Source organism: Solanum stenotomum, chromosome 1 (assembly GCF_019186545.1).
Source record: "Solanum stenotomum isolate F172 chromosome 1, ASM1918654v1, whole genome shotgun sequence".
Lineage (NCBI taxonomy): Eukaryota > Viridiplantae > Streptophyta > Magnoliopsida > Solanales > Solanaceae > Solanum > Solanum stenotomum.
In genome coordinates, this window is record NC_064282.1 from 28,004,697 (window position 1) to 28,022,315 (window position 17,619).

At 36.4% G+C, this 17,619-nt stretch overlaps 1 pseudogene; it reads right to left on the minus strand.

Moving 5' to 3' along the window:
- LOC125869877 (uncharacterized) overlaps positions 1-17,619 on the minus strand; it is a 40,535-nt pseudogene that overhangs the window by 17,095 nt on the left and 5,821 nt on the right.

Here is a 17,619-nt window from a genome sequence, read left to right on the forward strand (position 1 = left end):
TACCATAATCTTGAGAATTTTCCTATACATACAAATTTCTTTACTCTCCCTTTGCCTCCAATCCTCTTTCATTTCTATTCTCAAATGAACAAGTTATCAACTTCACTGTAAGTTATTGCATCAAATCTCTAGTTTTTTTTGTAAAGAAATAAAAGTCAAGTTCTTGTTTGTTTCAATCATTCTAAGAGTCATCTTTTTATGTTTTTGTTTGTTTTGGGGTTCTTTTTATGTTAATCTGTTTATTTCCATTAAAATTTATACTCTTAGATCAATTTTTTAATGGGAGTTTTCAACATCTTTTCTATGTTAGTGATCTTGATCTGTTTCTCCATGACAAAATTTCTACTTTGAGAATTCAAGAAAGTATGATGTATGTAGAATATTGATACCACGAGTATATTTATAGTGATCAATTACCATATTGTTTGGTAAGAATGAACTCATGTTTAATAAGTAATTTTTCATAAATGGTAGTAGAATATTTTGGATATCTTCTTATTAGTTTTTCATAAATGGTAGTAGAATATTTTGGATCTCTTCTTAGATATCCTTTGTATAAGTGGGTTGACTTTCAAATTTGGCCCTCCATATTTTGGTCAAACTTCTTGAATTTATAGTAAAATAAGTATTTAGAAGAGTCAAAAATATTTTTTAAATCATTTTGACTTTATGTTATTACGTAATACATACTATATTTGTTTTTACCTCCTTTAATATAAAAAAATAGTGATACTAATCCCTATAATATTTTATGAAGAACCTTCAATTTTTAATTAATTGAAATAGTCATTCTTTATATTTTGAATTTGAAGATTTCACAAATTTAATATTTATTAATTATTAAATCATTTAATTATTCATGTATTATATTAAATTTGTATTGATAATCCATATTTAAGAATAATCTCATTTTTAAGAACAATCTAGATGTAAATTACTTTCTATATGAAATGATTAAGAAAATACCACAAGAATTAAAATTTGAAATTTACTTGGTTTCTATTTAATAAATTAACTTAAATTAAATTTAAATGCACCCTCTACGCTCCTACTCATCAAAGTAAATTAAATAAAATTCTAATTTTACTCTCTTAGCTCCTACTCATCAAATAAATGGTTTAAAAGTATCACACGGACTAAAATTTAAAATTTTGTTATAAAACTAAAGCAAAATAAGACAAGAAATATAGAAGATGAAAGCAATAGAAATAGGGAGACAAGAGAAGAAAGCTTTTCTTATTCTTCCAAATATTCAATTGATAACCAAATATTCAAGTGTATCGAATATGAACTCTGATGCCTCTATTTATAGTATTACATAGAGGCATACAAAATGTTAGTTATAAACATGACATTAACCATGAAAGTTATGGAGACAGTAACCATGTAAGTTATGGAGGAATATCAAGGGGGAAGGTTATGGAGGTTTGAGAGTTACTACACATTATGATGTAATTACACCTTGAAGTTATGGACATCCTCATAAATATATTACAACACTCTCTCTCTTGAATGTCTGATAATATGCCTCATTAAAACCTTATAAGGAAAAACCATGTGGGAAAAATTCTAGTGAAGGAAAAAGAGTACGTATATCTTGTAATACGCCTTGGTTGTTGCCTCATTAAAAAAGAGTGCAACATGTATTTACTCCCTCTGATGAAAAAATTACTTGATATCTCAGAAACAATGCATTACAATCTTATATCTCAACTTCTCAAATATTGATGTTGACAAGCCTTAGTGAATAATTTTACAATATTATAGCTTGAACGGGTCTTTGAACGTCTATCTCACCATTTTGTTGAAGATCATGTGTGAAAAAAATTTGAAATATATTTTGTCCGGTCTCCTTTTTTTGTATCATTCCATCAATCGAGCTATACATTATTTTTGTAAATGGCGGTTGGAATATCCCTTTCCAAAGGAAAATCACATATTTCCTTAATATGGCAAGTCATGAATCCAGCCAAACACACTCCCGACTTACTTCATAGATCAATATTATTTCTGCATGATTTTGAAGAAGTGGTTACTAGTGTTTGATTCTTTGACTACCAAGATATTGTTGTGCTTCCACATGTAAACAAATATCTCATTTACGATCAAGCTTTGTGTGGATCAAATAAATATTCTGCATTTACATAATTAAAAAAATTGACTCAGAGATTGATCATTTCAATTTTATTGAAACTCGTCCTTTGTTCTCAAATAAAATCATGCATCTTCTATGTGTTGAGTCACTTGCTTTGTTAGTTTCTTGGCATAACTTGAATGATAATATGCTGATCTCTTCACATAATTTTTGTTATATTGATCAAATAATCTTCTAGCATTTGCATAACCAACAATCTTTAAGTGCACCAATTGCACTAATACATGATATTTTCTAATCATTCTTATGAGATCGAAAAGATTTTTTCTATGTGTTAAGCAATCTCAGAACCAATGGGTACTTGATGGAATTTCTTTGAAACCTTTTAAATCCTTCAAATATTTTCATATAACCTTCATCATCTAGTTAGACATAATAATCATTCATTATAGATATTTAAGTATTTCATCTATTGCCAGACTGAAACAATTCTCATTGCATCCACCACTGGAGAATATATCTCTATTTAATAATGTAAGAACTTTTGCGAAAAATCTTTATGCCCCGAGGCAGATACCATATTTTATATTTTACGGTTATACTTTCACACAATGATTCATTTGTACCCAACTAACATTATATTTTTATCTATGAACTATAAGTTCAAAAGCATCACTTTTTCAAAAAACATCACCTTTCTCAGTGAAACAAAGTATACTTGAATAGTGCACTTTATTTGGCCAATCATTTATCTGTCCATATTATATGACAAATTTGAATTCAAGATCCTAGTCACCATTTATAGCATTAAGTGCTACATCTTAATAAAGATACCGTCGACGGTCATTTGACTCTACTCTAATATGACATAACTTACCGAGATCTCTTCATTTTTTGTTGAAATCTTCCTCATGAGCCGTTAATTTATGTTGAGTTGGCATGATGACAAGACTGCTGATGTGTTTTCTGTTTTCAGGAGAAATATATCTTTTGTTTTAGTTTTTCAGTTATGAGTATCCTAGTCTTTAGGCATGTATTTGTTGGTAGACTTAGTTCCTAGTTATTAGGAAGATTATGTTTTGCAGTTACTGCATTATTTACTGCAAATTGTTAGGAGTTTCTTCTATTTAAATATTTCTTCCTTCAGCTTAATAAATTTTTCTCTCTTTTTTCTTCTTTTGGCATATGTTTTTCTTTAGCTTCTAACACTAACATTTTTCATTATTTTCAGGTACCTAAAACTTTTTTCAAGGTATTATGAAGTGTTATGTCATTATTGTGCTTTTTAAAAACAATTGCCTCCTTTTAATGATCATTTTGATAATTTGCAACTCTACTTCCTTAAAGAGTTTTATGTTTGGAATTGGTTGGTCTATCACACTTTTGGTGTACCATAGACTCTATCCTTCAAAGACCATTTATTGAAACACTTGCAGCTTAATTACAATATTTGGTCAGTAAATACCTCTGGTAAATTATTTGCAATATTTTGCAAATAAATTATTTCTTGAACTTCAAGTTTACATTTTTAACAAGGATCTAGATAATTCACCCCACGCATAATTTTCAGCTGCTAATTATATCTCCCGCTAATGTTAAGAAATCTGACATTTACCCCCAAACTCATTTTGGGGATTCATCTTTGTGCATGGTAGAGCAATAAAATCAGATGTGCACACATCAAATTTTTAGATGAAATTATTTGGGTCCTGACCCTGAACCAATTGTGATGGGAGAACCTTGTTGGCTTGATGCATACATGTTAAATAAACTCATCTTTTACCAAATTTTATTTGTTAGATTTGTTCTCATAATCAATGGGCTATTTATAATTGGAGGAATACAGTTTTTGCTAAACCAACCAGCATTATCAACATAATTTTATACTTTGAAACTATGCTCTTAATTTAACAACTCGACCAAACAACCTTACAAAACCAATCTGTAAGTTGATAACAAACGCACATGTGACCATACCATAGATGTATCTATTAAATCATAATAGTAAGTGGTCCACATGGCAGGTGAACGGGCCCATGCTCATATTTTTATATGATCCAAATAATTTCAAAGGATACAATCCCAACCTTTGTTGGTACAGTGATCATTTTACCATGAGAAGAAGCAGCACAAGAGAATTCTTGAAGAATATTTATTTCTTCAACATATGCCACGTGAATTCTCAATTTCTTTTACATCATATTTTAACCGAAATGACCAACCGGTTGTGCGAACCGACATGTATTCTAGTAAACTTTTAGTTTACTTTTGTAGGTGATTCCATCATCATGCCTATATTTGTATACAACTGTAACGACTTGTTCCGGATGTTATGGAAAAGCCAATGGGAAGGAATTTGGGCTAGAATAACTTGGAAATTTCTAGCCTAGGCCATACTTGGACGAAATCTGAGTCAGGTGGGGTCTAGGGAAATTTGGTAATGAATGTGGATCTAATTGTGATTTTGAGCACATGAGTGGATAGCCAAGACGTTAAGGAGCCCGTACGGCTTTGCAGAATCAAATTCGGGCGTGTAGAACCCTCGAAACTGATCTTGGTGTTAAAAGATAGTATTAGAAAGTCTCGGTTTGAAGGTGTGCTGTGAAATATGAGCTTGGAACTCAAATTTCGAGCTTCTATCTCCGTGAAAGACGCTGGGGCAAGATAAATGACGCCAGGGCGGGGCCACTGTGGCGGGATGGGGTCCGCCGTGGCGGGCCAGTCACGAATTAAGTCAGGGACAAACTCCAATTTTGTTATTTTATGCAAAACTTTGTTCTTAAGAGCTAAGGGACGACCCAGGACGATTCTTGACAGTTTTCCATGATTTCTAGAGCTAAAGGTAAAGAAATTACTCCCCTAATCCGTATTTCAATTCCTAGAACTTAGAACCTTGGGTAATTATCGTTACTGAGGGTTTTGACCTGAAGTTGATGATAGGAAAAGCCCTAGTTGAGTACTAGGATTTTGGGTTTGGCGTTGGATTGATAGTTTGATTATAATCCGGGTAAATTAGGCCTTGTTTATTGATCCTTGTGTTAATTACTTGTTTATAGAACAAGAACAAACTGAAAGACTTCCAAAAGGAAAGGCTCAAATGTCTTAGGAATATTCAGGCTTTATTTCGAGGTAGGTGATGACTTGATTTCCTGTTTGTGTGACATATGTCGGTTAATTGCTTCATTGTATGCATGCATGTATGTGAATAGTGAAATGTGAATCGAATTTAATGAAATGATTATGTGCGAACAACTACATGTCATGAACTATTACTTGAAGTCACGACTAAGACCGTCGTGATTGGCACCCACACTAACCCTCCGGTGGGAGAACCATTACTACAACCCATACTAAATAACTTAATGAAAACAAAAGCATTTAAAGACACAGAAGCATGTTTAAATGACTAAAAGAAATATGGAGTTCCCATAAACTCCCTAAGTTTTAAACAAATAACTTAAACAAACTAATGCGGAAGAACAACCTCTAGAACCTGAAAGTCATTGTACCAAAAACTCTACTAACGACAAGTCTAAGAACAAGGGGCACAACCCTAAAACTAAACAAACACCTTAAACAAATAGTCTGAGTCCGAAAAGAATGGACTTAAACAAAAGAGATCTATGGCAGCCTGAAAGAACTGGCTCACCCTTGAATCCGATCACGCTCAATAGTCACCTAACTGAGGTCTATCAATAACCACCTCAAGATGCCCTGTACTCAACAAAGAATAAGCAGGTGCAGTATCAGTACACAACCACAGTGTACTAGTAGGATCACGCGGCTATCCCTATAAGTGAAACACATGAAAGAAACCACAACATTATAAAACTGACATATACCGAACATACACAATATTAGTCATCTTTTCAGGATCAATGTAGCATCACACATTCTCAATAATACACATTGGTTATCAATTTAGAGCAACATTCAGTCTTCCAATATCAATCATCATTAGATATGAACGTAATTATCACAAGTAGATACACAACACAATTCAATAGTCCTCTCACGAAACCCAATTAAATGGTCCTCTCATAGAACCCACACCCATATTGTTAGCACACCGGAATGTGGTACCCGATCCAATGTTTATGTTGGAACGTGGCAACCGATCCCATATTTATGCCAGAACGTGGCAACCGATTCCATGTTTATGCCGAAACGTTGCAATCGATCTATGTTTATGCCGGAATGTGGCAACCGATCCATTCAACAAACCACAATCACAATCCTAATGTATATTCTCACAATCATACAACAAGAGATAATTCATGACATACAATTATTCAATTATCCTCATTTACGATTAAGTGTGATCAATAGATTTCATTCACATACATACATGCATTACAATGAAGGAATTACAAACATATATCACACCAACATGAAATCACAACCATAACCTACCTCGAAGCAAGCTTGAAACCCTAAGAAACTTGATCCTTTCCTTTTCGGATTCGTTCCGCTTGTTCTTGGTCTACAAACAATCAACATAATACGAGAATCAATAAACAATCACTAATTACCCGAATTACTAACAATTCTATTAACCCTAGATCAAACCCATGATCTCAATTATCCAAATTATAGTTGTTTCCACCATACAATCTATAACAAAACTCTCCCCCATCAATATTCACCATTCTATTACGTTCTACGGATCGAAAAACGGATTCGGGGAGTGAAAAACTTACCTTTAGCCTCAAGAATGGTGAAAAATGAGTAGGAGTCACTTGGGGTTTGTTCCTTAGCTCTAAAAATAGAAAAGTACCAAATAAGGTCGTTTAGGGGTTTATTGACGACCTTAAGTCGCTTTGAACCCACCACATCGGCCCTCACCCCACTGCAGCGGCCTCGCCCTGGCAGCAGAAATCCTGCTCCAGCGGCTTGCATGAAACCAGTGATCTATTTAAAGAATTTCAACACCCCCATTTCACAACACGCCTTCAGCCAACAACACTAAAAAATAACATTCACGCTAAGATCGATTCCAGGAGTTCTACTCACCCGAATTGAATTTCGTAAAGTCGTACGGATTCCTTAACGACCTATCTAACTACTCATGTAATCAAAATCATAATTATATCACCCAATTGCTACTAGATTTCCCTAGACCTCACAAACTCCAATTTCGTCCAAATCTGAACTGCTAGAAAATCTCAAGTTACTACGAAAAAGTTTTCTGGCCCCAATTCTTTCCCCATTGTCCTTTCTCTTATGACAGAAATCAAGTCGTTACAATAGATACCAATTTACCCATCACTCATCCCCGAGTGATCAACTAAGGAAGACTGACTAAAGCAAGAGTAGAGTAGTACTTGAATCGCTAAACAACAGGGGATACTTGTCTCGCATGTCCTTAGCTTCCGGACATCGCAATCACGAATTTCAACCGGTTCTTCTTCATGCAGAAGGTCTTGTCTAACACAACTAAGTCTCACTTTATGATATAGTTTTCATCCCCAAACCAACCAGTTGAATACCTACATATCCATCCACACAATGCCTCAATGAAGTCATCACAATACTCGAGTGATAATTATTGTTGTATGTAAACTTAACTACAACTAAAGCGATTCCCAACAACCACCGAAGTTGATCGTACACACGTTTATAACATGTTATCAAGGACCTTGACATAATCATCCAGACGAATCCTTTAGCACTTAAGCATGATAAAATTCTAAGTCAATACTCACTACAAATAGAAGTGAACCTGAATCAACCAACACACACTTATAATACCCAAATAATCATAGTTCTTAACAATATCTCCATCCCACAACATAAATTCCCGTGAGCTTAAATTGTAACAAATTTAATCTTTAGAAATCAGATACTCATCGAGGGATATGCCCAAGCATACAACCCCTCCAACAACACTATCGAAATGCTAGATTTAGTAATTGTATATTACCTCTTAAGAACAGTAGAATTGGACCCAAAGATTCCCACATTCAACCACAATTCTAAAGGAAAATTAAGATTGCCGGATAACCACAAATATGCATGGTAGCTCTTTTATAAATTCTCCTAAGCAAAGTGGTACATGTAGAATCACTAAAATACTTTAACAACTCCAAGACAACACCAATTATGTCATTCAAAATAAACAAATCTTCTCAATCTTCCCACTCAACCAAGAGAACATCGCAGGATTTGGTACCCTGATCCACCACTAGGGAACCACCCACAAAAGTGAAAACACGCTAGAGCATAGCTAGTGAATCACACTCACAACACTAGCAACCATCATAAACACTCCGACCATTTATCTCACTCTAAACCAACACTTTTACATGAAAACCTTTCTTAGGTACTTAACAATCAATAGTAATAAAATTTATGACTCAACCCAGGTGTAAGTCCTTTCAAAGGTTCAATACCTGATACAATTGATCATTTCTCACCTTGCCAATTCATACCTTGACAAAATTTATTACCATGAATGGAGATTTAGAATGAAAACTCTGAATTGTAAACTCAACAGTATAACACAATCCCCTTATCTATCAACATTAGCTTATACCTTGAAGATTTTTATGAATTCATGAATCTTCGCTTATCATTGATCGCCTCTCCATCGATCTTACAATACCTTTCGCTAAAAATTCAATCGTACTCATTACTAAACTCAAGAAAAACAAATACTTATCATCACGCTCAAGCTAATGTCTGCATAATCCTTTCTCAAGCCTTTTTCAATAGTTTTTAACCCATCTGATGAACTTGTAACACTATTACTATAGCAACAACAAAATGAATGAAATCGCGTCTCTGAACCCAATTATATACCCCTCTAAAGATATGTCTTTAGCCTTTGAAATCAAATAATATATTCCTGCTCTACCCTCTCTCTAAAGTCTGTACTACATCCCACTATATTTTCCTTTATTATAACTCTAGCTCTTTAACATTCTATTCGAGTGGTGTCCTACAATTTCTTAAACTTTCCATACAACCACGTTACTCACCCAATATTAGAAAACCACGACCTTAGATACTCGCAAGTCATAATTACTATACAAGAATTCGCTTAACCAATAATCTTATTATATAGTTGCATCCCATCACAATCCATCACGAAGTCTTATTACCATTACGCCTAGTCAGCCTTGACTATCACTACGAAGTCCACCTTTCATCAACACGACACCTCAAACTCAGGTATACTCATCAAATTTAAAGGACTAACCCAATCTTGGTTCGTACTTTCTTACTAAAATCTTCAATTTCCATCACCCAAATATACTCAATGGAACTTTCTTATCCATAAGTTGGTCATTCCGGTATCAATCCACTCCTTTATGGATTATGACAAAATCACCATTCCTCATACTATCCTCATTCTTCTTAACAAACAAGACAGGAGCGCCCCACGGGGAAACACTAGGACGGATGAAACCTTTATCAAGAAGTCCTTGGAGTTTAGCTTTAAGCTCTCTTAATTCTACTTGAGTCATACGATACGGATGGATGGAAATGGAGCAAATGTCAGTTTCCAAGTTAATGCAGAAATCTATATCTCTATATGGAGGCATACCAGACAAATCCGTAGGAACACTTCCTTAAACTCAAGCACCATAGGAACAAACTCAATTGAGGGAGACTCAACCTCAACATCCCGAATATGAGCCAATTACGCCAAACAATCCTACCCCACCCCACCAATCTCCTAGCCTGAATGAAGGATATGATCTTAGCTAGCTTAGGCTTGCACACCCTTACCCACTCTGTTCTTTCCCCACTAGGGATCTATAGAGTTACCGACTTAGTATGACAATTAAGCCCGATATAATAGGGGGACAACCAAGTCATGCCTAAGATTATATCAAGTAAGTCATATCCAGCATAACAAAATCAACCCAAATCTGAAAATCCATAACCACAATGGGACAACACGATACACATGGGTGACTATGACTGACTATTCAATTGGGTAGAAACATAGATGGGGGCATCAAGTATATCAAACACTACATCAAATCCCAATGAAATTGAAGTGACACATACGAATAAGTAGAACCCAGATCAAACAAAACAATAGCCATCTGGGCACAGACAAGAGTAGCACTTGTGACCACTGCATCACACCATAAACTCGGTCTTACTCAGAAAAACATAGAAACTGATCCCTGTCATCTTGACGGGCAACCTCCTTGCCTGGTTGCACTACTCCTCTACTTGTATTACCATTTCCCCGGCCTCCATGGCCTCGCTGATTTTCTCCTCATATGCCAAGGTTCTCCACAATTTTAACACACATTATAACTTATATTCAATTGTTGAACAGTGAATTAGATCGCGGGGGTTAGTTCGAGTACGATTTGAGGTCCATAATTGTGACTAGGGAAAATATGGGAGATCAGGCTGAGGTTCTATCTCGCCTTGTCCCGCTTTGGTGGGAGGAATCCTGCACTGGCGGCCTCGCTTTGGCGGGGAAAATCCCTCTCCAGCGGTCTTGACGGAAACAGAACCCCTGCCAACAATTTTTAGGGTTCCTCTCTTTTCTATATTTCCCCTAGATTTCCCGGCTATAACTAGGCTTTTAAGAAAATCTCTTTAGCTAGGACAATCGTTGTCTACCCCCCGATCAACCCAACAAAGTACACACTTTAGAATCATTTTACATCATTTCAACACTACCACACACATATCCCAGGGTATACCCATACTCTCACATGGTTATCAGTTGGTCGCAACGCACGTCCATATTTCTCACTTACGAACCACATCGTAATCTATCTAGACCCTTGCATCTAATCTCGTGATGATTTTCTTTTCACAACAAGTTTCACAACACTCAAGCAGTTACAACTTGCAGACAAGTCCAAATTCTTTTATTAGTTCGTTCCATAGACGACTGTTACTGATCATCTATGCCTTTTACGACTCCTAAGGTCAGATACCAATTGGAACCTTCTCAATTCCAATTAATTTGCTTGTGTTCCTTCAGCCGGTACTACGACATCTAGTTCATTTCGTTGAGATACTAATTGGAATCGGGAGATACCAATTGGATTCTACTCATACCACAAACGACAATAATAGCTAGCGAGCCTCACAAGCTGCTATTTTCAATCATAGAACTTGGTCGAACCCAATTCTTAACCGTCTCAATCTTTAACTGATGGTAACCAGACCTTAAATCAATCTTAGAGAAAATTGATGCACCTTGCAATTGGTCAAAAAGGTCATCTATCCGAGCGAACGGATACTTGTTCTGAATGGTGACCCTATTCAACTATCGGTAGTCTATACACATCCTCTCTTGCTAGTGATGGTGTTACCGCTGTTGTTGCTCTAGCTCCGACCATAGAGTGAAGGAGGAAAGATACCAATTTGTATCACCTAGATACTAATTGGATTCAAGTCATAGCACGAAAGAGTAAAAAGAAGTGAGTTTTTCCTAGAGTCCCATAGCATCTCGAAGAAAAGTACAGACATAATCATACCGTTTCTCAAGACTCTACTAGACTCATTTTGGTACAACAAGATCAACAAACCTAGGGCTCTGATACCAACTTTGTCACGACCTAGATCGCCGTAATTGGCACCTACACTAACCCTCCGGTGGGAGAACCATTACTATAACCCAGACTAACAACTTATTAAAAACTAAAGCATTTAAAGATATGAAAACAAGTTTAAATGACTAAAAAAAATACAGAGTTCCCATAAACTACCCAATTTTTAAACAAATAACTTAACCAAACTAATGCGGAAGAACAACCCCTAGAACCTAAAAGTCGTTGTACCAAACTCAACTAACAACAAGTCTAAGAACAAGGGGCACAACCCTAAAACTAAGCAAACACCTTAAATAAATAGTCTGAGTCCGAAAAGAATGGACTTAAACAAGAGAGATCCATGGCAGCCTGAAAGAACTGGCTCACCCTTTAATCCGGTCACGGTCAATGGTCACCTAACTGAGGTCTATCAATAGCCGCCTCAAGATGCCCTACACTCAACAAAGAACAAACAGGTGCAATATCAGTACACAACCACAGTGTACTGGTAGGATCACGCGGCTATCCCAATAAGTGAAACACATACAAGTAACCACAAAATTATAAAACTGGCATATACCGAACATATACAATATTAGTCATCTTTTCAGGATGAATGTAACATTACACATTCTCAATAATACACATTGGTTATCAATTTAGAGCAACATACAGTCTTCCAATACAATTATCATTAGATATGAACGTAATAATCACAAGTAGATACACAACCCAATTCAATGGTCCTCTCATGGAACCCACACCCAAACTGTTAGCATATTGGAACGTGGTACTCGATACAATGTTTATGCCGAAACGTGGCAATCGATATCATATTTATGCTAGAACGTGGCAAGCGATCCCATGTTTATGCCGAAACATCGCAACCGATCCGTGTTTATGCCGGAACGTGGCAACCGATCCATTCAACAAACCACAATCACAATCACAATATATATTCTCAGAATCATACAACAAGAGGTGATTCATGGCATTCAATTATTCAATTATGCTCATTTACGATTAGGTGTGATCAATAGATTTCATTCACATACATACATGCATCACAATGAAGCAATTACAAACGTATATCACACCAATATGAAATCACAACAATCACCTACCTCGAAACAAGCTTGAAATCCTAAGAAACTTGATCCTTGCCTTTCTAGATTCGTTCCTCTTGTTCTTGGTCTACAAACAAGCAATATAATACGGGAATCAATAAACAATCACTAATTACCCGAATTACTAAAAATTCTATGAACTCTAGGTCAAACCCATGATCCCAAATATTCGAATTAGGGTTGTGTCCACCTTAGATTCTATATAAAAAACCTCCCCCATCAATATTCACCCATTCTATTACATTTTACGAATCAAAAAATGGATTTGGGGAGTGAAAAACTTATATTTAGCCTCAAGACTGGTGAAAAACGAATAGGCGACGCCTGAGGTTCGTTCCTGTCACACCTCGAGCCTACACCTTGGGCGAGACTGGCACTCGAAGACCATTTCTGGCCCCAAGCGAACCCTTGGCCTGACTTACTTAATTTAGCGGAAGGCTTAAACTCAACAAAGATAAGTTCATATAATAAACTGGAATGTTATAAAGTAACATTCAACTGGCCATTAAGGCAAACTCAAGTCTCAACATGGAATAATGACAATAAAAAGACTAAAGAACTAACATCTGACTGTCTATGAAACCTCTAATAACAACTGAGATGGATGTTGGGACAAACCCCACCACATCCTAATGAACTAAACTAGAAAACAATGAAATGGATCCTCCGAAATCCAAGGAGGGTCACCAACAGACTCTGAGCTACTCACTGGATCAACGATGCACAGGAATGCCGATCCTAGGTACATGTGTTTGCATCATAAGACAATGCAAGCCAATTGACATCAGTATATTGAATGTACGAGTATGCGAGTTGGAATGCTAAAACAACATAGGCTTGAAAGGGAATCTAAAAGAAACACTTACCTTGGCTCTTCTCAACTCATGAATACTTAACTGAACTCATTTCAATATAAAGCAGTTTAAAACAAGTGCAATATAAAGAAAAGCTATTTAAAAACATGATGTCAACTATGTGTATATACAAGGATGCTACATAACTCTGAAATGTATGTAAAAATACAATAACTGGTGTATATAAAATACAATAACTTCTGGGGGAGTTTCTCTAACCGACAACCATCACATAAGAGCTATAGTGATGATACAATGATCTACCTCACGCTGCCAGCGCATCCTATACCCGGCCAAAGGTATTGGACCTGAACTACTAAGTGGATCTACTAGTCTATTGTGAAAAGGGTTCATCTAAATAGTATGATCCTTTTCTACCCATGGTGGCTACATGGTTTATTGGGGCTGTGAGTTGTCTGAACTCTCTCCCATATCGGTGCTCAATACTACTCCCAATATATATTAGCTCTTTATGTTTAAAAGCATACTTCTTCTGTAATTTGAGATTAGTGCTCAAAAACTTAGCTCAAAGGCTATCTTGGAAATCTCAGTTTCCCTGCTTGCTTCATTTAGAAAGCTATTACTCTTTTCTGAAAACTAGCTCGGAGACTCTTTGGAAATCTCAGTTTCCGCTCTTATTTAAATGTGAAAACAATTTAAATCTCTTTGGGAATACATAGTCTCCATATACTTCTTTGAAGATAAGAACTTCAGCTTTACATCCTTACTGAACTCAAAGCTTAAGTGTTAAAACAAAGTAAAAACATTTGTGAAAGACTTTTGAAAACTTTAAGAACTCATCTTAACTTGACTCTTGCCTTCTCTTGACCTTGACCTTAACTTCTCTTGACTTGACTCTTAACGGATCCTTGAATTGAATTATGGATTCAAGAATTAAGATTTATGTAACATCCGACAATTTGAAATAACTATGAAAAGGCTTAGAATTGGAAATTTTCATGTTTGGAAAGAATTAAAAATCTGGAAAATTTGGCTAAGTATGGAAAATAATGAATTTTTGGCCAACATTTAACCAGTTATAACTCCTAGCTCAGGATGATCTAGGTGTAGTTCCAGTTATGGTTGCAAAGTTTGTGGATTTTTCTTTCCAACGCTATCGAGTTTGCTCGTTTCTGAGTTTGTGAGTTATGCCCTTTGAAAGTTGNNGGGGGTGATCCCTATTAAGGTATGTGAGTTCATAGTGTTAGGTTGGTTCTTTCCCCCACACGCCAAGCTCATTTAATTTCGAGAAAAGATTGATTATGTTTGATTGAAGTTGTTGGTTGGAATTGTTGAAGTTGTAGTTGTGTTGTGTTGTAGTTCTTGTTGGTTTGGTGTATGTTTCCGGTGGTGTTTTTGAGTTGAATCTAATGTATGGTAAGGGTTTTGATGATTCTAAGTGTTTGGGGGATAAAGCTTTGAAGTTTAGAAGGTTTAGAGTTGGAGAAAAGGAAGAGAAAAGTTGAGTGTTCGGGGAAAAGGGCTGGGGCGTCGCGCCAGCCAGTGCGCCCCAAAAGGGACTTTGAGGTCCAGCCCTTGGGGCGCCGCCCCTACCAGAGCCCCAACCAGACCTCTCTGAAGTTTGAGGTCTGGCGCTCCGCGCCTCTCGGAGTGCCAAGAGCGCCAAGTCTTCCCATTCTTTCCCCACTTTCTCATGCATGTTCCTAGGTATTGTACCTATGTTCCCTAGTTGTTTCCAACACTCCAAGGTACGTTTAAATGTCAAGAACTCGTCCATAACACGTGATCAAACACCTTGAATTCATGTTCCAATTCAAGGAGAGTTAGTTTCCAAGTCAAGTGAAGTTAAGAGTTGAGTTTAGAAGTTAAAGAAGTGAGTCAAGCTAAGTCTTTAAAGTTGTTCAATAGTCTTTATTGAATGTTTTTACTTCATGTTAAGGCTCAAGTTTCAAGTCAAGTAAAGAGTAAGAGTCAACAGTTTCAAGTTGAGTAAAGAGTTTAAAGTTGAGTTCATTTCTCAAAGATTATTAGGGAACTATGTATTCCCAAAGAAGTTTCTAAATGTTTTTACATTTGAGTAAGAAAGGGGCTATGATTCCAAAAGAGCCTTTGGGCTAGTTTTCAAGAAAAAGGAACATCGATTCCAAGTGAGCCTTCGGGCAAAGTTTTGAGTAATTATCTCAAATAAAGAAAGATGTGTTTAAAACACTTATGATCTAAGTATTTTTGGGAGTAGTCTTGAGCACCGAATTGGGGACACGAGTTCATATTAACTCAACTCTCCGTAAGAACCATGCGCCAACATGGGAGTTAACGGGTCATACTTTTTAGATGAACTCGTAAGATTAAGCTAGTGAATCCACTTAGTAAAGTTAGCTTACTATATCATGGCAAGGTATAGGATGGTCCTTGGGAAACGTGAGGTAAAACATTGTATCACCACTAGGGCTCAAAGTGGTGATTGTCGGTTAAAGAATCTCCCACTAAAGTTATATTACTTTTATATAAGTAAAGTTGAGTTTGTTATCATTTTATCCTTAACGAACTAAGTTGTTTACACTATTTTACAGGCTTTATATATTGCATGTGTCTTATTGCTTTATATATTGAGTTCAGTGATTCATGAGTTGAACAAAGCCAAGGTAAGAGTTCCTTTGTACTCCTTTCAAGCTTAAGTTGTGGTTTAGCTTTCCAGCTTGCATACTTGTACATTAAATGTACTGATGCCAGTTGGCCTGCATTTATGATGATGCAGACACAGGTACCCAGGGTCAGCATTCAGTATGTCGTGGATCTAGTTGAGCACTCCAGAGTCAGTGGTGAGCCTCTTTGTGTTCTGGAGGACTCGGTTATGTTTTTCTTTTAGTTTTGTTTTATTAGGATGTTGCGGGGTCTGTCCCAACATCCATCTCAGTATTATAGAGGCTTCATAGACAGTCAGTCAGTTGGTTTTGAGTCTCTCATCTATGTATATATGTAAATATTCTATTTTGGGACTCGAGTTGCCTTTAGGGCCAGATTTTATCAGTTAGGTTGTTTCATAACCATGCATTGCATTGAGTTGTGTTGTCGAGTTAAGTTTCCGCTGAGTTAAGAAAGCCAGGCCAAGGGTTTGCTTGGGGGCCAGCAATATCCTTCGAGTGTCGGCCACGTCCAGGGTGTAGGCTCGGGGCGTGACAATTTATGGTTGGAAAGATCTCATGATGTTTAGGAATGATTCTAGATAGTTAAACATTAGAAAATACCAAAAATCAATATTTGAAGGTGGGTCCGCGATGCAGATGCATAATTTAATTTTGGTTCCGAAAATGTCTTTTGAGGCATAACACCTCGTGTCAGCTCCGCAACGCGAAGCTGAAATGATCAAATCTGGGAACTAGGCGCGCGACGCACGGCCACCCCTTAATTTAGTCTGACGAAATTTCTTCTTCGTTTTCCAACCCTAATTCACCCAAACTGGGTTCTTTTTCTCAAATTACTTTTAGATACAAATACCCAACAAATGTACCGATGAACCTAACTCAAAATGACCCTATAATGCAACGTAACGAACTCAGGAACTTCCCAACTCAGTCTAATTCAAGAACAATATATGAATTCAAGAATATGTATCAAGATCATCAATATTCAAATGCTTTTAGGATGAATCCAAACTGTAATAAATATGCTTGGCACGTGGGAGAATGATCCCAATGTTATGAGAGCCTCACATACCTGATAGAAGTAAATCGTTGGCGAAACACCAAGTTCCTTGATCGATCTTGATGAATTTCCCTTTTCTCCTTCTTTTTTTCTCTTTTCTTTTCTCCTTAGCCCTAGCGTGAAATCCCAAGTTCTAAAACTGACTATGTTTTGAATTGGCCCATATTAAACTCGTAAAATCAGATTAGTATACTAGGGCAGCGAAAAGACTAAAATTCCCCTTATATTTCTGGATTGGACATTTTCTTAATCTAACAACCCAACTTCCAAAGGGAATAACTTGCTCATACGAACTTAGAATCGTGCATACTTGGTGGTATTGGAAAATCATTCCAAGAGCTTCCCAACCATATCTGGAACTACAC